Genomic DNA, 23,066 nt, shown 5'->3' with positions numbered 1-23,066 from the left:
TATGATTGATAATAATATGTTGTAAATATGTGTGCACACAAAAATATGAAAATATCATTGAAAAATAATATCATAAAATGTTTAGGTTAGTTTTGAAATTATTTTTTAGTCAAAATATTTATTTATTTTTTTTAAACTGGAATACCTTTCAGGTTTATACCAGAAAGTATAAAACCCTCCTCTCACCCTCATTTAGTACAGAGCACTTAATCAAATTTTACAACATAATGTTTTGTTTTTTAAAGTTAATTTTAGCTTATTCAGTTATAATAATATCCACAATATAGATAAGAAAGATAGACTCAACTTTTTACCATTGATCTTCTATTCATGCTAGAAAACTTCATAAAGTTCATGGAAATGGCAGTAGTTATTCTCCTTTCAGAAACTTTGGTTACAGTATCAGGAGTTTATTTGCTTTTGTTGTTTTTTAGTATATTTTAAAAGATAATAGCTTCTAAAAAACAATCTTATTAATGTAAATTTTTAAATGTAATAATCAATATCTACCATAATGGGTATGTAACTCTCATTTCATATTTTATTTCTCTGTTATCCTTTTTTCATTGTCAACTAGTTGTACAAAATATCTGCATGTCCTGTACTTAGTTGCAAATATATGTTGTCCATTGTACTCTTCAAATTAATATCTCTATTAACAAATTGATACGGGTAACTAGACCAGTATGGGATGGATATGTTTCTGAAAGTACTGCCTAGAGAATGGCCTCACTTTTGGCCAACTGTCTTGTAAAGTGCCATATTGATTTTGTTATAAGGAACATTTGAAATTCTGAAAAGAAATCAATAGGAGGCCCAAATAATTTAGATACTATCGCTTAAATCAATACTAATGTATATTGCTTTCCATTAGCTATTTGATGTGACATTTTTAAGTATATATTTTGTGATTTATGTTATTATTTATATAAGTTGGTTATAAACACTAAAATGTGATCTTTTATATAACTTATTTAAAAAGTATAATTACTTTAAAATATTGGCTTTCATTGTGACTGTTAAATAATCAAAATAAAGACTTCTTTGGATTTTGTCTTATTGTTTATTAAACCTCTCTCAAAATAAGAGAATAATATAGCCATCCATTTATACTTTCAAAGTTTTTTTAGAAATGTAAAGAGAATTTTAGAGTTCAATAACATTTGAAAAAAAATTAGGTTACGTGAAAACCAATTAATGAAAATCATATCCGAGTCACTTTGAGATGACCAAAATGCATTTTATTAGTTTATTTATGTTTATGTTATTATTTAGCAGTCATGATAACTGACTGTGGTTACCAAATATTTGTTCCATTAATCAGACTGTGTTTGAACTAGTGCACAAAATTACGAAGTTGCTTGGATTTGACTCGTTTAAATAGTCTCGGATAATTCATTTATTCAATTATTCTAAGTCAGTTCCTTGTAACTGATAAGCTATGTTAATACATAATCTTTTAAAAAATATGCAAGTTTCTTAAGTAAGCATATTTAATATGTTTAGATAAGGAAAACTCCATATAATATCTTAAAATTCTATGATGTCAGATTACATTTTTAATATGAATCCCTGCCTAGCTCTTAGAAAAGGTTCATAGTGTCAGCTTACATATGAATAAATTAAAATTGATAAAAATAAAAATCAATATTGGTAAGTTTATTTTTTAATATATTCCTTTTAGTGATTAGTTAAGTATCATGGGATGGGGGCACTGAAGTCCCTCATATCTAAATGTGAATCACATCAGTGACTTTATAACCTTGAGCAAGTTCTTCAGCCTTAGAGAGCATGTTTCCTATTCTATAAGTGATAAAATAGCATCCCTTACCTCATAGGGTTTTGTGGGGATTTAATTAAATCACACAACATTAAGATCTTAGAATACATCCTGGCAAATATCATTTTTAAAAAATGTAGGTTAAATTTTATTTTAAAATTTTTCACTTTTGAAAGGATAATCTCTCGTTGTTTGTCATAATTTTAGAAGCAGTTGTTTCTATTATACTTATCTACCATAGCCTTTTAATAGGCTATTAATTATCAGATAGTAAACTTTCTCCTCAGCAATGATTTTCGAGCAGAATGACAAAAATTTGGTTGTGTATCCCTTACCTTAGGAAGTTAATGGTATAGAAATCAAAATTGCTTATTCCCATGATTGTACTATCTTCTTCTATCACCTCAGTGATGTGGTGTGGTCTTGTGGGGAAGCTGGGCTGAAGGCAGAGTGGGCCTGAGGCCAATTTCCTATGGCCACTGTTATCCACATTCCTGGGAAAGACTGATGACTCTGGACACAATGACAGCTTATATAAAGTAGCTGTTCAAACTCTTCTGGTCACCCCATACTGACCACTCTAGACAGAGTAACCATCCATATTGGGCACCCTAAATTCTTAGGATAAGATGTAAGACACTTTCAGCTTTCTGTGAATTCCTACTTGCCCTCAGGCAAAACATATCTGATGATATGTTAATATGTGTGTGTGTGTAAATACATATGTATGTAGGTATATGTCAGGGTTCTTCAGAGAAATAGAACTAGTAGGAGATATATGTGTTTGTGTGTGTGTGTGCATGCACGCGCACATATATTTATTTATTTATAGATGTATGTGTATATAGATATGTATATATGAGAGAGAGAGAGGAATGAATGAATGAATGAATGCATGAATATGGGGGAGATTTACTGTAAACAACTGGCTCATGTGATTATGGTGGCTGAGAAGTCTTGACCCAGGAGAGCTGATGGTATAGTTCCACGTCTAAGTCCAAAGGCAGGAGAAGACCAAAGTCCCAGCTCAAAGACAGTCAGGCAGAGAAAAAGAATTCTTTCTTACTCAGCCTTTTATTCTATTTGGGTCTTCAACAAATTAGATGAGGCTTACCCACGTTAGGGAGGGCAATGTTCTTTACTCAGTCTATGAGTTAAATAGGTTTACATTTTTTAAAGATGATTTTGATCAGAATCCAAATTCAACTGACTAGAGGGGGTAGGCAGGTGGTATAATGGGTAAGATAGGCTTGATATGCACAAAAGGGAAGGGCTGTGATAAATTGGAGGGCACATTCTCTTTCTGAAGACACTCAAACTTAATTAAAATTAAATATCTCCAAGATAGATATGCCTTCAGACATCTAGTCTGTGACACTTGTCTAGATGCTCTTTGGAAAACAAATTGTGGGGAAGGTGAATAGGGATGCATGGGTTTTTGTAGGAGGCTACTTCAATAATTGAGGCCAAAGGTGATGTAATCTTGGAAGATTGATGGCAATAGAAATAATGACAAGTGCATATATTTTGGATATGTTTTGAAGTTGTAACCAATAAAACTTGGATTGGAATGTGGAGAGAGGGGAGAGAAAAATGAGGTAATTAAGTGTAACTTTTAGGCTTTTGGATTGAGCATCTGGTTTATGGTGGCATTTTCTGAGATTGGAAAGAATGGAGAAGAAACAGGTTTTGGGGGGGGTAATTTCAGTTTGGATGTGCTACATTTGAGGTACCTATCAAATTTCAAGTGGAGACTTCAAACAGTTGGGTACATAAATATAAAAGTCTAGAAATCAGAGGAGATTCTAGTGTTAGAACATAATTTTGGAAGGCATCAGTATGGAGCCATGGGACCAGATGAAATCTTTTGGAGAAATGCTGTTGATATCAAGGACTGAAAAATCCAGCATTGAGAGAAAATGTGGAGGAGTATATTCAGCAAAGGAGACTAGGAAGGAATAGCCAAGGGGTAGGAAGAAAACCCATAAAATGCAGAGTCAAGAAGTCCAAGAGAAGAAAATACTTCAAAAAGAAGGGAGTGGCCAACCTCAAATAAAGTTCTAAGAAATATTCTATGATGACAACAAACAGGAACCAATTAATTGGCCAATATGAAGGTCTTTGGCAACCTTGATAAAAGTGATTGCAGAAGACGGAAATCAAAATGGTGCAGATTAAAAAGCGAAAAGGAAATGAGAAGATGGAGATGTACTTGCACATTTTTAAGTTTTTCTGAATAGAAGAAATGGGGAATATCTGGGAGGACATTCATAGTAAATAGGAAATTTTGTTTTGTCTTGGTTTTTACAGAATAATGATAGCATTGTCTTTCTTTTTATTACAGGATAATATTAGAACATTATAATATTGAACAGAAAAATGTCATATAGTAAAACAAGGAATGACATCCTTAAAGTGAAAGGGAATGCATAAGGAGCCCACAGGGAAGAGGTGCTTTGAGAACTATAGTGATATTTCTGCTCTGTAACAGGAAGACAAAGAATATGTGTATAGGTTTAGTCATATTTGTAGATTTGATGGTAGAAGATGAGGGAGTCTGTTTATACTTCACTGAGAAAAATGAAAGCAGTTTAAAGACAAGTTCATCAGGTGAGAAAGGGATGAGGATGTTGGAGAACTTAGAAAAGCGGACTTTGTGAAATCACCCTTATAATGTATGGGAAAGTGCACTCACTAGGGAAGTATAATAGGATTGTTAAGAAGTGTTCTTTTGAACTTTGTGGTTATGAATTAAAATAAGAAAAGTCCACACAGTTGTGTGATTTTCTCCCACCCTTTCAGGTGGTCCTATGTAAACAAAAAAAGCAGATATGTAGGCTGACCTGGTATATTAGTTTCCTAGGGCTGCTGTAACAAAGTACCACAAATCTGGTGGCTTAAAACATAAATTTATTATTGTCTCCCACTTCCAAAGGCTAGAAGTAAGAAGAAATCAAGGCATTAATGGGGCCATGCTCCCTCTGAAACCTATAGGGGAACACTTTCTTGCCTGGTTTACTGACAATTTCTGGTATTCCTTGGTATACAGCTGCATAACTTCAATCTCTGCCTTTGTAGTCACACGGCATTCTCTCTGCATGTTTCTATCTTTAAATGGCTGTCTTCTTATAAAGGCACCAATAATATTGGACTAAGGGCCAACCTTACTCCAGTATGATCTCTAACTTTACTTACAAATGCATGGAACCTGTTTGCAAATAAGGTCATATTCTGAAGTACTGGGGTTTAGTACTTCAACATGTTTTCTTTGGCAAGGGAACACAATTCAACCCATAACATCTGGGTTGATCTTTGCCAGGCGAGTATGACTGAGGGAGAAGCTAAACGTTAACTCTTCTATCTCCAGGAAAGTCAGGTATGTTTTTAGAACTCAGTTTCTTCACTTATAAAATGAGAGAGTTGGTCTTGATGATCTTTTATGTACCTTCCAACCTTAACATTATATGATGTACCTATCTGTATTCTTAAACTTCATTTTAGTCTAAGGATAGTAAAGCTTTCCACTCATTTTAGATAATATAAAAACTTAATTTTTTCTTGATATATTTCTACAGCACAAACTGAAATGGACATGTAGATTTTGGCTATTTTAGGGAGATCTAAAGAAAAAAAACAGTTAACACAGGCATCATAGGATCCAAATACTTAGCATGCTTATCTATATTCACTGTTACTCATCAGAAAATGGTTATACTGCATGAGTAAAGAAATAAAATCAGCAGAAATAAAACTGGTGGTTGAATTTGGGTCTGCATGCTAACTGTAGTCCTTAAACTAACCATAGGACTGACACTATTAACCTTATCTTTATATGATGCAGTAAATTATATCTTGCAGTTCATTGACAGATGCAAATTGTAGTTTATTAGAGAAGTTACTCAAGTATTATATACAACAAAAAGAATTTATTGTTGTAATTTTTATGATTTTAGTATCAATAGAGAAAAGAAAAAAATATTACAGCTCAAAAAGCACATCAGCTACTGGGATGACACTTATTTTTCAAAGACTGTACCTTGCTTCTAGTTCTTCTTTTTAATTTTAAATTATCTAGCTTGCTGAATATCTTTAGTCTGCAGTCTTTTTTTTAAAAAGCTTTTTGGATTAACATATTACCTTTCATCTCAGGAAAGAAAGTGGCATATATCCTTTTTGATGAATTTATTATATGAATGACAATGATGCTATTTGATTGGCTACACTGTGTATAACTTATGCTCCAAATTATTATGATAGTGTTTATTATTGAAAGGTAGCAGAAAATTAAAAATACAGAGGCAAGTACCTTCTCTGTCCATACAATCAAGTGAAATTGGCATTTTCTATAGTGTAGTAAAAATTTATTTTCTTCAGGCACTGTGGTATTCTTAAAGACAAAATGCATTAACAAATGGAATTAAAATACCTAAATATGATTATTAGCACTTTCAAAAATGAGAATTATCCCTTTTATTTTTTTAATAATACTGTTGTAAAAATAATACACACACATGAGAAAAAATGCAGAGTGTGAAATGGTTCCTGTGTCTCCAGTGACTATTATGTCCTGGGTCAATCTCTATTCTCTTCTTCTCTAAGTGTCTAAAGAAAGTTTCAAATATGCATTCCTAAAAGTGCACTTGCTAGCATTTGATTCTTGCATTTCTCTGTGTCCTTGACTCCTCTATAAACCAAACTACATGGAACTCCAAAGTTTTATTTGACTTTTTATTAAGGGATAAACTTGTGAAGTATAGGCTTCCACCACTGCTTATCAGTTCACACCTATTTATTGTCAATCTATAAAAATATAACTAAAATATATACGATAAATAATATATAAAATAGTATTATTGTAAGCATTTTTATTACAGGTGGACAATAAATTACTATCGTTATTATAATGTTGGCACCTTGTTGATTGTATAATGTATATAAGGACATTTAATTCAGGGTTCTTATTAAGAGTTTACATTCTATTTGGGGAGAAAGCAAAAAACTGTTTTAAAACACAAACTTTGGGGACTTTCCTGGTGGTCCAGTGGTTAAGACTTCACCTTCCAATGCAGGGGGTGCAGGTTTGATCCCTGGTCAGGGAGCTAAGATCCCACATGCCTTGCCACCCAAAAAACATAAAATAGAAGCAATATTGTAACAAATTTAATAAAGACTTTAAATAAAATAGTCCACATCAAAAAAAAACCCCATGAACTTTGGATTCAGGCAGAGCTGAGTTCAGATCCTAATTTTATCATTTACTGTCAAACCAAAGACACTGGGCTTTGTATTTTTCAGGAGAAATCCAAAGCAAATTAGCTCAAGCTTAAAAGGGAATTATTAATTCATATACCTCTCAGGGCTAAGATTCCTTTCAGTAACTGCTCAATCCAGGAGCTCAAACAAGTTAGGCAAAGTTCTGTTTCTTGCTACATGTGTTAGTTCTGATTTCCTCAATGTATTGATTTCAGTCTGCTTGTAGTTTCCTCTTTAATATTCGGAAAAGTGGCCACTAGCAGTTCCACACATACACTGTATGTATATGCAAGATAAAGAATGGTGTGCTGTCTCCTACTCCCCTCATTTCAAATCTGAGGGAAGAGTCTGGTTAGCCTAGCTTGGGTCACGAGACTTCCCATGTGGCACGAGAGGACTAACATTCATTATAGATTGTCTTGTCAAGATATGTGGAACGAGAAAGTGTAGATTGCCAAAGGAAATATGGTTGAAAAAAGGCAGGGTATAAACGAGACGATGGGAATCTAAAAATAGCACAAATCCAGCTACATGTTCAAATTCCAGCTTTTTCAACTTTAAAATCTGAGTCATCACACTTATGTAAATGTATGTAAAGTGTTTAGCATAGTACCTGGGACATAGTGTGTATTAATGACAGGATTCTTATTATAATTATTATATTATAATAGTTTTTAATACTTGAAATAATGACTACTAATACTCATTTAATGCACACAAACATGTACCACATACTCATGCTTGATAGTAGAGAAATAGAAATAAATAAAAGTTCCTTCTTTTGCAATATATTAGACTACACATATATATATTAGACTTTTGCATATATTAGACTATAATTTGAAGGTATTTCTCTGTGTACACCTACATACATGCATAAACATGGGGGGAAGAAAGGTAGAGAAAGAGCACTTAGCAAGTATACATTATACAAGATACTGTATTTGACCTAGAATCGTTATATGGGAGTGCAGAAAAAGAGTGTTTGATTCTAAAAGTTTAGGCCAGAGACATCTTCAAAGAGAAGATAATGAAGCAAAAATATTCAAACATGCACAGGAGTTTTTTAGTCAGAGATAGTGGGAAGGACATAGCAGCATGAGTGATGGCTAGAGGTATGAACAAGTGTGGAAAGTTCAAGAGACTAAAGGCATGTATTCATCTATTGCTGCAAAAAAGAAATTACCACAAATTTAGCAGCTTAAAACAGCACATTTTTTTTTAATCTCATGGTTTCTGTGAGTCAGGAGTCTGAGAATGGTTTAGCTGGATTCTCAGCTCAAGATCCCACAAGGCTGGAACCAAGGTATCAGCATAGTTCATTCTCATCTGGAGGCCTGACTAGGGAAGAATCCATTTCCATGCATATTTAGGTTGTAGGCATAATGAATTTTTTATGGCTGTTTGACTAAGGTCCTCATTTTCTTAGTGGTGGTTGGCCAAGGCTACCATGTGCCTCCCGCAGTTCCTTGCCATGTGGCCCTCTTCATAGGCTCTCTCACAACATGGCAGCTTCCTTCTTCAGAGCCAAGAAGGGAAAGTCTCCCTCTCTCTCTGGTCGGCTAAGGTGGGGTCTTATGTAATGTAATGGTCATATTTACTTCCCATTGTTTTTGCCATATAACACAGTCTAAGCCTGTGACGTCCCATCATGTTTGCCATAATGTATTGGTGAGAAGCAAGTCACACTTGATGAGAGGCAGTGATACAAAGGCATAAATCATTGGGGAATCTTCATAGGATATGTTTACCACAGGGCAGTTGAATAAAGCTTGGGATGGGAATTAGTCATGAGGATGGAAAAAAGTAAATAGAAGCCGTATTATGAAAGGCTTTGAATTTTTTGCTAAGAGATTTGAACATTATTTTCCAGGAAATTGAGTATCATTGGGAAATTTTAAGCAAGGAAGTGGCATAATCAGATCTGTGTTTGGGAAAGACAACACTGCTGAGATAATGAAGAATGGGATGGAGTAGGGACAAAAGGGAGGCAGGGAGATAAGGTAAAAGGCAGGATCACACAGGTTAGAAGGAACCAGAAAGAGTGGGAATGGGAATGGAAGATTAGTCATAGAAGATTCAATATATTGAATTTAAAAATATAATTCAAATTTGTGCCTAGAATACCACATCAATAAAAAGATAAATACTTGTTTCAAATATGTTCTTCTCTAATAAATTACATTTTAAAATTTCATTTAAAAATGTTATAATGTTCATTCACTTGACATTGAAAGTCCATTAAAAAGTAAATGATTTCATAAGTTTTCAGTGTGCTATGTTAATAATGATGTGTTGCCTAAATGGCACAAAATTTGCATATTCAATAATATTTGCATATTCAAATAAACAATATTTGTTTATCTTTTATGTTAAAATAAAATATGAACATTTCGATAATATTTTACTTAATAAGGACAGAGCTTAGAGTTTTGTGAATATTTTGGCTATGCATGATTCACTTTGGCACATACATTTGTAGTACACGTATTTGGCCCATTTGTATTTCATCTTTAGAATTGGGAAATTATTTTGCAACTGGAGATGCTTTATCCTTGAAATAGAGGATTGAGCACAAATATTATTTGTGAATTGCCACATTGCCCCTTTAATTCAGATAACATTTCATTTTCCCTTTGTAGGCTGATGTTCCTTTGCCTTGCATATGCTGTGAGGTCCTATTCTGACAGCAAAGCTGAATACTAAAACCATCTGTCAGGACCCAGGGGAGTTTGCTATTTTTCACTGCTTCCTCATGGTGTAAGGTCAATACTACAACAAGGTATGTTTCAATAAAAATGCGGTGAGAAGAGAAATTGTCTCAAAGTAGGAACTACCAGCTGTCAATACAATTAGTTACAAAAGAGCAGGGAAGTATCCTTGAGGGCTTACAGATTCATTTGGGAATTGATTTCCATGGGGTTCTGAGCTTTGTTCTGCAGAATGTCTTTTAACAAAAAAGAAGTATATGTTGAAAGTGGCATCTTTTAAAATATTTTCTTTCTACACAATCTCTCAAGCATTATTGTTACAGATCTATGTACATTTTGTTGTTGACAGATACAACTGTAGGATATGATGTATATATAAATTTTCCTCCAGAGAAAAAAGGCTTATTATGTTTAAAAGGGAAAAAAAAGAGATTTGTGTTCAGCCATCTGTGGTGCTGGCTGTAGGTTAAGAATATTGTCATTGGAGCACTGATTCCTGAGATAATTAATTCTAAATGGACTAAGTTAAGTATTAATGACTTTCAAGAGCAGGGAAGCCTGGTGAAACATATGCCACTCCCACATTAAGTATACTGTTTTTTTGTTTGTTTTTTTTTTTAAATGCAATAATCCATTGCATTATTTTGAGGTTGGTTAATATTTTTAAGAGAGAATAATGAAAAACACTCAGGATCAAATAATTATACAGTGTCAATCTTAAATATCAAAAATGGTGTCTCCATTCTTTTACTCTTTTCCTGAGTATAATTAATATTTTGGTGCAACCCTATGTAGTTTCCATTTTCTTGGCAAATTATAAGCAACTGTCAGTTTTTCTCTACGCTTTTCTACACAAAATAGATCATTTTGGCTCCAGTGATAAATACTTTAAAAGGAATAAACAGCATGTTCCAGGTATTTAGAAGCAGCAAGGTACTGAGTACCAAGACAATTTGTTCATTAATATGGAGGAGAGAGTTAAAAACAAACAGGAATTGTGGGTTGTAGGTTTTCCTGGAACTACAATTTGCCTAAGCTCTTATCTCCTAACTGCTGCTTTTGTAAGGACAAAGAAAACTTAAAAAACGCTTAATTCTCTCTGAAAATAAGGGAAGTGATTTCCCTCCTCTCCTTTTTCTTAGAGAATTTACTTTAGACAAAGCTAGGTAGGCCTTTTGTCAGTTTTGTTACCCAGGAATGTTTTTTCTCAAGGACCTGGTCACCATCTCTTTCAAACGTGGTCGTCAAGAAAGGGTCCCTCTCTCCCAGCTGCTCTGGGAAGATCGGAGTCCAACTGCAGTGGGCACCTTGCCCTGAGCTGCAGAGCAACCTCCTGACATAAAGTAGGAGAAGTTTGCTTTTCCTCAGGGTAAACCCCGTAAGCTGAAACAGATGGCCACCCCAATTACCAGGTAGAGTTAGCATAAACTATTTGTGACAAAAGGCACTGTCCTGTCATTGTGCTTGAAGACTAACCACTGTCGATCTTGTAATGAGTTGTATCTGCTTGGCTGTATAAGAAAGGAAGACTTCTGTCTTCCCAATTTATTAGCAGATAGCCAATGGAATGTATCACATTTTGGTTTAATGTTTATTTAATAATATAACTGTTTTCGGACTCCACTGCATTTGTGGAGAGGTTTTCTGGGTTGAGAGAAAAAAATTTTTTTGGGGGGTTTGTAGTTTTTTTTCCCTTTTAAATTATATTTCCCTGATAGTTTCTTTCCCTTTTTCAAGTAGAAGTCATTAAGGATAAGGATTGTTTACAACGTGGCACTTCTTTATTTACAGCCCACTAAAGATGCCGTGAATATTTGTGCATTATATTTTGTTTGTTCATTCCTGCCAATACATCTGTCTTAAATATTTAAATCAGATAAACAATTGTACTTGCTTAGAAAGAACTTCAATGCATGGTTTATTGTAAAGACATGATGTCAATACTAATAACTAGCCAAAATTACTACATATTGTGGATTCTGTCAAAAAGTGTCTTTTGCATTTCTTGTGTGTATTCTAAATACATTAAGATTTTCATAAAATTTATATGTTTTATAATTCCAAGGCATTTGAATATAAACTTTAGAAGAGACTCTCATATTCTGAAAATGAGTTAAATGTATTTAAATGGCAAATCTTTATCTTCTTGAATAACCTACTGTTACAATGCCACTTTTTCTCCCAAGAATATCATGCTGTGATTTTGTTGAAATCGATATGGTGCTTTTAATGGAGTAGGTAAAGTGGCATGATGGTTAAAAGCAGGAGCTCTGGAGTCAGATTTTGTAACTTAAAATCCCAGCTTTACTTTTTGTTATCTGTGAAAACACTAACGTATTACTTGGTCTCTAGGCTTCAGTTTCTTCATTAACGCAATAGAAATGTGTCTTGTCAGGCTCCTTACAATGAGACTTTGTTGTGGAAATTTACCTGCAGGAGATTTATTGGGGATTGCTCACAGGAACAGCACCTCTAAGGAAATGAGGGAAAGAAGTTGAAGTCAGAAGAATCCTTAGCTGATCCTAGGTAGCTCTGGAGCTAGGGTTGTCCTTCAGAAGTATCCCAAATGAATGCAAGAAAGTTGGGCTGTTGTATTAGGTCACTGATCACTCAATAGTGTGGGCTGTTCCCCCAGGAGAGGCATAAACTTAAATGAGGCAGTCTCTTGGGCTCCAGAGCATGTCCTGGAGAAACAATCAGGTGCAAACCTTTAGCAGCCAATACTTCCAGCAGCTGGGGGAATAAATGCCTTAGTCCTGAAAGGGGGCTAGAGGTGAATCCATCTGGGCAGCCTAACACAGCATTCATTCAAAAAGATATTACTACCTATATATTTGTTTTAATATTTAAAAGAAATCATCGGTGTAAGCCCTTAGCTCATACATAGTAAATACACTAAAAATGTTAGCTTGTAAAAATAGATAAGTTTTCATTCTAGGTAATTTATTTATTTAGATTAAAGTGAAGTTTATGTCTGAAATGTACCATTGGCTTACTAGAACTTTTAAAACACAATTATCATTCTAGGAAATTTTCTTTGGGAATGACCTTTAGCTTTAATGGTGAATTTGAAATTTTCTTTTGTACTAAACTTGTCATTAAGATGAGCCATTTTTATACTCTGCAGGAGTTTCATAACTTCTGACCCAAATTATGGCAGAGATTTTCAAATTCTGACAATTCTTTAAAGATTCAAGACAGAATAGGACAGAATATCAATGATGTTGGTCCTGTATTGATAGCAATCTATTATGTTGATGGATAGCCATTCCATAAGCGTGGGTCTGTATTACAACAATAAGTTTTTGTTATTTAAATAAATCCTAAAACTAATTACTCAATGGAGTGCTCTTCATCAATGGAATCAACTTGAGACGCATTATATGTATTTCAATTTCTATTTTAGAATTTTCCATATGGCCAGTTTCCTAGCCATAAGCACACAAAATTTAAGATTAATATTCAATAAGACAATTTTGGACATAAACTCCCCCATCTTACTGACAACTATTTTCATCATGCTTAGTTTAAATATTTTTCTTATTGTCATATTTAAATCAAATATATTCACTAGACACAAGTATTGACAATGTGAACTTGAATATCATCCATGTTAAATGGGAGGTGGCGCAGTGTAGTGATTTTGAGTTTGATGAATTTGGTTTAAAATTCTTACTATGCTGCTTATGAAGTATGTGTGATCTTAAGCAATTTATTAAATCTCTCGAGGCCCAACTTTCTTCATCTATGAAAAAGACAAGAATACATCCATCTTTTGGTTTTTGTGAAGATACTATCAGATGTTGAATTTAAATGAAACAAACAAAATAGTGTTTGATATAGACTTTCTTAAATTATGGTTGGCTTTATTAATAGCTATTGTGGTGATCCAAGCCCTGAGGGCAATTTTTAAGAGAAATTCCAGAAAATGTTTTGATAATGGGAAACATTAGAATAAGTATTTAGCCTCTGAACGTGACCATTTTGGAAAGAAAGGCACTCATCCGAAGGTATAAATATTGGGATTAAAAAAAAGAAATCATGTTGCTTAAAGGCATAACTGCTGCAATGTGGCTTACCCTCCGAGGGCTAGATTTTCTTTGGAGGAACGAAATGAAATTTGAGATTTTTGTCACTAGATGGCAAACTTTAATATAATCCCACAAATTCCTTCCTTTAAAAAATGTGTCAAATCTGCATTTTCCTTAGAAATTCCCCCCATAGCGTTAGCCTTATTAGTGTACAAAAAACTTAAGCTCTTAATATTTTTTTTTATAAGTGTTAACTCTATAAAAAAATCACATAAGAAATATTGTATCAATTTTAAAGCTAGCATATAATATAAATGTACTTGAGGATAATTAGTGCTTTATTTCTTTGAATAACTTTTCTGTGCTACTATTAAATTTACTCTAGTTTGTTGACCTATTTTATACCTGTCCTACATGAAGACTTCTGTAAGAGCCCTTCAGGAAAAAAAAGAAAACAATTTACTCAGCTTTGGGGCTCCTACTGAAAGTCGGGAATCTTGCTGTGTTCCTGCAAGATCTTTATCTTTTTATCCTTTATTTAAGTAATCAAAAAACCTCCAGGCTCATCTCTCTATGAAATAGTTAAGACCACTGACTACCTTCATTACACTAGGGGAAAATGCACAGGAGCTGGATTTTTCTTTTCCATTCTGCCCTTTATCTTCCTGCAAAAAAACTTGATTTCCCCAGAAGAATTCTTTGTGCCTTTATTCTGATGACAGTGTCTTATCTGGCGAATGCTACACACGAAAAAATGATGTTATAGACACGTTACTATAGAGAAGTAATGTTCATTTCCATTTGCGTTCATGTGGATTTAGAAGACTGATCATTTCATGATTATGTCCCTTCCTGTTTCATTTTGCTGCTAACAAAATTTAAAGGTTGTTTAAATGAACTGTTGTTTTTGTTTAGCAACTACATCATTTGCTGAAGCATAAGCTGTGTTCAACTAAACCAGTTAGGAGATAAAGATAGATATAGACATATCTCTATCTAATCTAATCTGTCATCTATCTATCATAGAATAAACTGAAGTTAATTCAAGTAACTCCATTCCCTAATTATGTAGTTGTTTTTATTTTCTAGCCAAAGAGCTAGATTTTGCATTTATCCCTGTTGAATTTCATTTTGATAGGATCAGCCCATCCTTTCAACCTAAGAGCGTGTAGATTCTCTAGCTCAGCAGTCAGCAAACTATAGCCAACAGACCCACTGCCTGTTTTTGTAAATTAAGTTTTGTTGGAACACAGCCACATGCTTTCATTTATGGAATTCCTATTGCTGCTCTCGTGCTACAGTGGCAGAGTTGAGTAGTTGCAACAGAGACCTCATGACCTGGAAAGACTAAAATATTTACTATCTGGTCCTTTACAGAAAAAATCAGCCAAACTCTGTATCTAATCCAACCTGTTAACTATTTTTTCCAGATAAAATATGCAAGTAGATGTGTTAAAAAAAAAAAAAAATTAACTGCACTAACAGTTTAAAGGTTGAAAGGGATCTACTCATTAATATGTAAAACAGAAGTGTATTTTGGTTCTCACTGCCATGAAAATAAGTGACTAAGGTTATTAACAATGATATTAAATTTTGATTGATGATTACTCTCTCCCTAGTATCTGACTCCAACAATGCTTCTACCACACAGAGAGAGTGGTCCACTGAACCCTATCAGCTTCATTACCCAACACTCCTCTTAAACTCATTCCTAGAGCAGATGGAGATTTCATAGGGCCTGAGCTGCAGACAATTTAGAGGCCTTTCTTATGATGAAGAATAAAGAATTCAAATACAAAATTAGAAATGAAAATGAATCTCGGATAAATATTCTAAATATGGCTAAAATTAAGTAAAAACGGGAAAAATCTCAACAAATTGCAAATTTTAAGGTTAAAAAATATCACAAACAGCCAAAAAAACAGAAAAATAACACATATGATATTAACTGTTTGACTCACCCTTTAATGTTTTTTATTTAACACTTTTAGTTGTAATTGCTTCTTTTTATGATAATGTTTTTTTTTTTTTTTAATTTATTTCTTTGTTTCTTTTTGGGTGTGTTGGGTCTTCGTTTCTGTGTGAGGGCTTTCTCCAGTTGCGGCAAGCGGGGGCCACTCTTCATCACGGTGCGCGGGCCTCTCACTATGGCGGCCTCTCCTGTTGCGGAGCACAGGCTCCAGACGCGCAGGCTCAGCAATTGTGGCTCACGGGCCCAGTCGCTCCGCGGCATGCGGGATCCTCCCAGACCAGGGCTCGAACCAGTGTCCCCTGCACCGGCAGGCGGACTCCCAACCACTGCGCCACCAGGGAAGCCCATGATGATAATGGTTTTGTAATATAATTTCCTATAGAGAGACCAGAAAGATTTTTTTCCAGCGTGAATGGTCAAAATTTTTGTTTTTAGTATTAATAGGTTATAAAAATGTTAACTTCCCAAATTGTGGTTAATAATACCAAGTGATTTTTTAAATTGTCAAATGTGGAGAAAGCTGTATCAGATTTCTTTCATACACAAGCTGAAAGGTTCAAATGACACTGTGTATTTTGTCTCTATACCTGTCTACTCCCCAGCCACATTTATCTAGTTGCAAATGCTGTAAGCTACTTCAGTATCTCAGTGTGGCCACTGGCCCAGCACCTTTGTGTCAGGGCTCATGGTATGTGGTAGGAATATTCCTGGAAAACATTTTTATATTCGAACAGTTAACATCAGTCACCATATATAATTAAATTTTTTTTCTTGTGAGGAGAACTTCTACGATTTACTTTCTTAGCAACTTTCAAATATGTAATACAGTGTATTAACTATAACCACCATGCTGTAATTATATTCTCATGACTTACATATTTTATAACTGGAAATTTTTACCTTTTGACCCACTTTACCCATTTTGCCCACTCCCTACTCCCTGCCTCTGGCAATCAACTATCTGTTCTCTTTATCTATGAGCTTGGTTGTTTGTTTGCTTGCTTTTTTGTTTTTTAGATTACACATATAAATTAAATTATACGGTATTTGTCTTTCTCTATCTGACTTACTTCGCTTTGTATAATGCCCTTGAGGTCCATGCATGTTGATAATGGCAAGATTTTGTTCTTTTTTATGGCTGAATAATATTCCATTGTGTGTGTGTATATCACATTTTCTTTATTCATCCATTGGTGAACACTTAGGTTGTTTCCTTATCTTGGCTATTGGAAATGCTGCAATGAACATGGGGGTGCATACATCTTTTCAAGTTAGTGTTTTTGTTTTCTTTGGATAAATTCTCAGAAGTGGGATTGCTGGGTTGTATGGTAGTTCTATTTTTAAATTTTTGAGAAAACTCCATAGTGTTTTGCAGAAAGACTGCACCAATTTACATTCCCACCAACAGTGCATAAGCGTTCCCTTTTGTCCACATCCTTGTCAACACTTGTTATTTCTTATCTTTTTGATAATAGCCATTCAAACAGTGAGTTATCTTGTTGTGGTTTTGATTTGCATTTCCCTGATGTTTAGTGATATTGAACATCTTTTCACATACCTGTTGGCCATCTGTATATCTTCTTCGGAAAAATGTCTATTCAGATCTTCCATTTTTCACTCATACCTTTTTTTGCTATTGAGTTATATGAGTTCTTTATATATTTCAGATATTAACCCCTTTCAGATACATGATATGCAAATATTTTATCTCGTTCAGTAGCTTGCCTTTTCATTTTGTTGATGATTTCCTTTACTGTGCAGAAGTTTTTTAGTTTGATGTAGTCCCACTTGTTTACTTTTACTATTGTTGCCTTTGCTTTTGGTTTCAGATCCAAAAAATCATTGCCAAGACCATTGTCAAGGAGCTTACCCACCTATGTTTTCTTCTAGGAGTTTTATGGTTTTAGGTTGTCTTTAATTCATTTTGTGTTAATTTTTGTGTATGGTGTAAGACAGCGGTCCAGTTTCACTCTTTTGCATGTGGCTGTCCAGTTTTCTCAGCACCATTTATTGAAGAGACTGACCTTTCCCCATTTTATACTCTTGGCTTCTTAATTTCTGCTGTTTTTAAGCCACTCAATTTGTAGTAATTTGTTATGGCAACCATCGAGTACTAAAACACCTTTCTAGACCTGAATGGGTTCAGAAAACAAAACAAAGCATATGCATAAGCATACACATTGACACAAATGTACAAATACACACACACACACAACCACGTTTTCTAACCTGAGGTGGGAAATGGCACCTAATTTTCTAAACTGGCACTCCAGTTTTTCAAGACATTTTGATTGTTTTAAAATGTTTGCTAGTTATTTGTGTTGGAAGACAATTTTTCTTGGGTTTCTTTTTCTGTACCTTGTGTGAGCAAGCTATAGAATTTTCTTACTTTTAGGCTGTCTTCTCAAAGATGTTTGAGTTGAAAACAGTCTTGGAAAATAGGGATAGTATCTCTCACATAGGAAAGAACAGACATATTAACTACTCATTATCCAGTATTGGGACTCCTAAGCTCTAAGTCTTCTATAATGCAACTCTCTAAGCATTCAGGTGTCATCTGGTCCTCTTTATGTGGCCCTGTGAAAACTGGGGCTTGTGGCACCAGTGCAATGGTGATACGCTGGCTAATTTTTTTGCCATGAGTAACAAACTGTTAGTCTCTGATCCAGGAGTCTCACATCTTCTACCAGCATCCACAAAACTGTGGCAGGCTAACTTGTTAGCTTGCAAGTAGTATAAAGTCTTGACAAATTGGTCTATTTTTCAGTAGTTTTCTTAATTTGTATGACCATCAAACATACTCTCTGGCCTTTGTCTGTGTTATGAGTTGATGATGAATACTTATAACTGTCTGCTAAGCATCATTCCCCAGAGGACCCATAATATCTCATTCGGGACATGTCCCAAAATTGAACTCATAATTTTTCCTTCAAGTACTCTTTCCTCCCTTTTTGAAACCTCATTTAATGTGATCACCATTTCACACTTGAGTAGTACTTGCTTCTTATTTCTTCTGCTTCACAAAACCAGCTAATATTTCCTGTTAATTTTACTTCCAGAATTGCTTGTTATAAACTCCTCTACTGTCTCTGCCCTTGTGTTAGTCTAGGTCCTTTGAGAAACAGATGTGAAGATGGGATTAAACATATTAGAATATTATTAGGGGAATTATCCATGTGTGAAAAAGTGGTGTGAATTCTGGAACGGCTAGAAGAGCCGTTGGGCCATGATGCATGATTGCCCTTGAGAGAAAGAATGAAGAGTGGATGAGAGCATCCAAGAATGTCACGCAGTCTGAGAGAAGCTGGGAACGCAATGGGAGATTCTCAAGGTCAAGCCAGCCCTCAGAGGATCTTCCTGTCCCCGAGTAATGAGCCTGCCTTAGTGTTCTGCTGAGAACTGCAACATTCTGGAGGACAGGCTGTGAGAAGTGTGGGTTGGCATAAATGCCACAGGGTGGCCTAAGTCACTTACTTTCCATTTATTTAGAGTCTGTAAAATGCTTTCTCCTGATTGACACAGCCTCATGCAGGATTGTGTGTTTTAACAATAGTTTTAATATTCAGCCTTACCCAGAAACTCCCTGTGCTAATCTGTCTTGAAACATGTTCTAACAGTTATGTTCCCTAAAGTAAAAAATCTGACCATTTACCTCTTCATCTGAAAGTATCAATATTTTCTTATTCTCAAACCTATCCTTCAATGTCCCATACTTTTCAAAGAATATGCCTACCTTGACATTTCAAGCAAGAAAATCCCAAGCTCTGCTCTCAAATTTGATTAGTTAATTGCACATAGCAACATTTTTGGGACCATTTTATCTGATGTTTAGTGACATAACCAAAAGTTTATAAATTTTAGCATTGGGTAAGAGTTTCCTTGTGCCATTTTCTCTGCTTGGTGTTTTAAATTACAGTTACAGCACTTGCAACTAGAAGTCTCTTGGTTAGGGCCCCAAGCTCTTCTATACACCTTATCTTTCACTTCATTCCTCTCAGGCTTCTGATTTTGACGTTAAAATCTCTGCAGTAGCATGTCTGACAAATTAATTAGATCTCAGACAGCTCTTGTGGAGAATGTCATTCTCCTTGGGGCCATGGAACTCATCCTTTCAGGGCAGAGACTGGAGTACACATGGAAATATACTTGCATTCTCATGGCTTTTGCCAGTAATTAATATTCATCTAATAAAGACCTGGTTTTGTTCTCTTCATAAATTTCAAGTGGATCATGCATTATAGATGTATGTTCACTTTCATTATTTAAAGGTTTTTAAAAAATATAATAGGACTGCATATTTAAAGATTTTTGTTTTCTTTTTCTCCTTTTAGAATTTTTCTGATATTTATTATTATAGTTTTATTTTTCCAAATCTTAATTGCCTCATTCTCAATTATTTAAAGAATTAAAAAATAAAAGTAATTGTATTTAACGTTTTCAAATTTGGTTGTAATTTCATTAAAAATTAGATTAAATGTAAAAGTCTATAAAATGACATAGTATTTATATTTTCAAAGAATATTTTTACTGAAATATTCAGAATCATATATTAAAGTTAAAAAGAATGATATACATTGTAATTGAAAAGTTAAATAAAATAAAATTAAAAATTTAAAATAAAACAAAACTTTACTTAATTTTAGGCATTTTAATTAAGTCTTACGAAATATTTTCTTTTTTTTGGATTGGAAGAATTAATGTTTTTTTCTTGTTTTGTTTAAATTTTTATTTATTTTTATTTCTTTACTTTTTAAAAATATCTTTATTGGAGTATAACTGCTTTGCATTGTTGTGTTAGTTGCTGCTATATAACAAAGTGAATCAGCTATATGTATACATATATCCACACATCCCCTGCCTCTTGTGTCTCCCTCCCACCCTCCCTATCCCACCCCTCTAGGTGGTCACAAAGCACCGAGCTGATCTCTCTGTGCTATGAAGCAGCTTCCAACTAGCTATCTATTTTACATTTGGCAGTGTATTTATGTCAATGCTGCTCTCTCACTTCCCCCAGCTTCCCCCACCCGCCACCATGTCCTCAAGTCCATTCTCTATGTCTGTGTCCTTATTCCTGTCCTGCCACTAGGTTCATCAGTACCATTTTTTTTTAATTCCGTATATATGCATTAGCATACGGTATTTGTTTTTCTCTTTATGACTTGCTTCACTCTGTATGACAGACTCTAGGTCCATCCACCTCACTACAAATAACTCAATTTTGTTTCTTTTTTATGGCTGAGTAATATTCCATTGTATATATGTGCCACATCTTCTTTACCCATTCAGCTGTCGATGGACATTTAGGTTGCTACCATGTCCTGGTTATTGTAAAAAGAGCTGCAATGAACATTGTGTACATGACTCTTTTTGAATTATGGTTTTCTCAGGGTATATGCCCAGTAGTGGGATTGCTGGGTCGTATGGTAGTTCTATTTTTAGTTTTTTAAGGAACCTCCATACTGTTCTCCATCGTGGCTGTATCAATTTACATTCCCACCAACAGTGCAAGAGGGTTCCCTTTTCTCCACACCCTATCCAGCATTTATTGTTTGTAGATTTTTTGATGATGGCCATTCTGACTGGTGTGAGGTGATACCTCATTGTAGTTTTGATTCGCATTTCTCTAATGATTAGTGATGTTGAGCATCCTTTCATGTGTTTGTTGGCAATCTGTATATCTTCTTTGGAGAAATGTCTATTTAGGTCTTCTGCCCATTTTTGGATTGGGTTGTTCATTTTTTTGATATTGAGCTGCATGAGCTACTTGTAAATTTTGGAGATTAATTCTTTGTCATTTGCAAATATTTTCTCCCATTCTGAGGGTTGTCTTTTCATCTTGTTTATGGTTTCTTTTGCTGTGCAAAAGCTTTTAAGTTTCATTAGGTCCCATTAGTTTATTTTTGTTTTTATTTCCATTTCTCTCAGAGCTGGGTCAAAAAGGATCTTGCTGCGATTTATGTCATAGAGTGCTCTGCCTATGCTTTCCTCTAAGGGTTTTATAGTGTCTGGTCTTATATTTAGGTCTTTAATCCATTTTGAGTTTATTTTTTGTGTATGGTGTTAGGGATAATTCTAATTTCATTCTTTTACATGTAGCTGCCCAGTTTTCCCAGCACCACTTATTGAAGAGGCTGTCTTTTCTGCATTGTATATTCTTGCCTCCTTTATCAAAGATAAGGTAACCATATGTGTGTGGGTTCATCTCTGGGCTTTCTATCCAGTTCCATTGGTCTATATTTCTGTTTTTGTGCCAGTACCATACTGTCTTGATTACTGTAGCTTTGTAGTATAGTCTGAAGTCAGGGAGCCTGATTCCTCTAGCTCCGTTTTTCTTTCTCAAGATTGTTTGGCTATCCAGGGTCTTTTGTGCTACCATACAAATTGTGAAATTTTTTGTTCTAGTTCTGTGAAGAATGCCATTGGTAGTTTGATAGGGATTGCATTGAATCTGTAGATTGCTTTGGGTAGTATAGTCATTTCCACAATGTTGATTCTTCCAATCCAAGAACATGGTATATCTCTCCATGTTTGTATCATCTTTAATTTCTTTCGTCAGTGTCTTATTGTTGTCTGCATACAGGACTTTGCCCCCTTAGGTAGGTTTATTCCCAGGTATTTTATTCTTTTTGTTACGATGGTAAATGGGAGTGTTTCCTTAATTTCTCTTTCAGATTTTTCATCATTAGTGTATAGGAATGCAAGAGATTTCTCTGCATTAACTTTATAACCTGCTACTTTACCAAATTCATTGATTACCTCCAGTAGTTTTCTGGTAGCATGTTTTGGATTCTCTATGTATAGTATCATGTCATGTGCAAACAGTGACAGTTTCACTTTCTTTTCCAACTTGGATTCCTTTTCTTTTCTGATTGCTGTGGCTAAAACTTCCAAAACTGTGTTGAATAATAGTGGTGAGAGTAGGCAACCTTGTCTTGTTCCTGATCTTAGTGGAAATGGTTTCAGGTTTTCACCATTGAGAACGATGTTGGCTGTGGGTTTGTCATATATGGCCTTTATTATGCTGGGGTAAATTCCCTCTATGCCTACTTTCTGGAGAGTTTTTGTCATAAGTGGGTGTTGAATGTTGTCAAAAGCTTTTTCTGCATCTATTGAGATGATCATATGGTTTTTATCCTTCATTTGGTTAATATGGTGTATCACATTGATTGATTTACATATATTGAAGAATACTTGCAATCCTGGGATAAACCCCACTTGATCATGGTGTATGATCCTTTTAATGTGCTGTTGGGTTCTGTTTGCTAGGAATTTGTTGAGAATTTTTGCATCTATGTTCATCAGTGATAAATTGGCCTGTG

At 34.6% G+C, this 23,066-nt stretch overlaps 1 long non-coding RNA gene across 2 annotated transcripts in view; it reads left to right on the top strand.

Moving 5' to 3' along the window:
• The first annotated feature begins 9,194 nt into the window (after nt 1-9,194).
• LOC309661388 overlaps nt 9,195-23,066 on the top strand; it is a 141,563-nt gene continuing 127,691 nt past the window's right edge. For both annotated transcript variants that reach the window (XR_014264008.1, XR_014264009.1), the window contains exon 1: nt 9,195-9,815. This is a non-coding gene — a long non-coding RNA (uncharacterized lncRNA). The remainder of the gene's footprint in view (nt 9,816-23,066) is intronic.

Source organism: Balaenoptera physalus (genome assembly GCF_965194825.1).
Source record: "Balaenoptera physalus genome assembly, chromosome: 5".
Taxonomy (NCBI): Eukaryota; Metazoa; Chordata; class Mammalia; order Artiodactyla; family Balaenopteridae; genus Balaenoptera; species Balaenoptera physalus.
The sequence above is the reverse complement of the archived record's forward strand: the minus strand, read 5'-3'. Positions and strand labels throughout refer to the sequence as shown.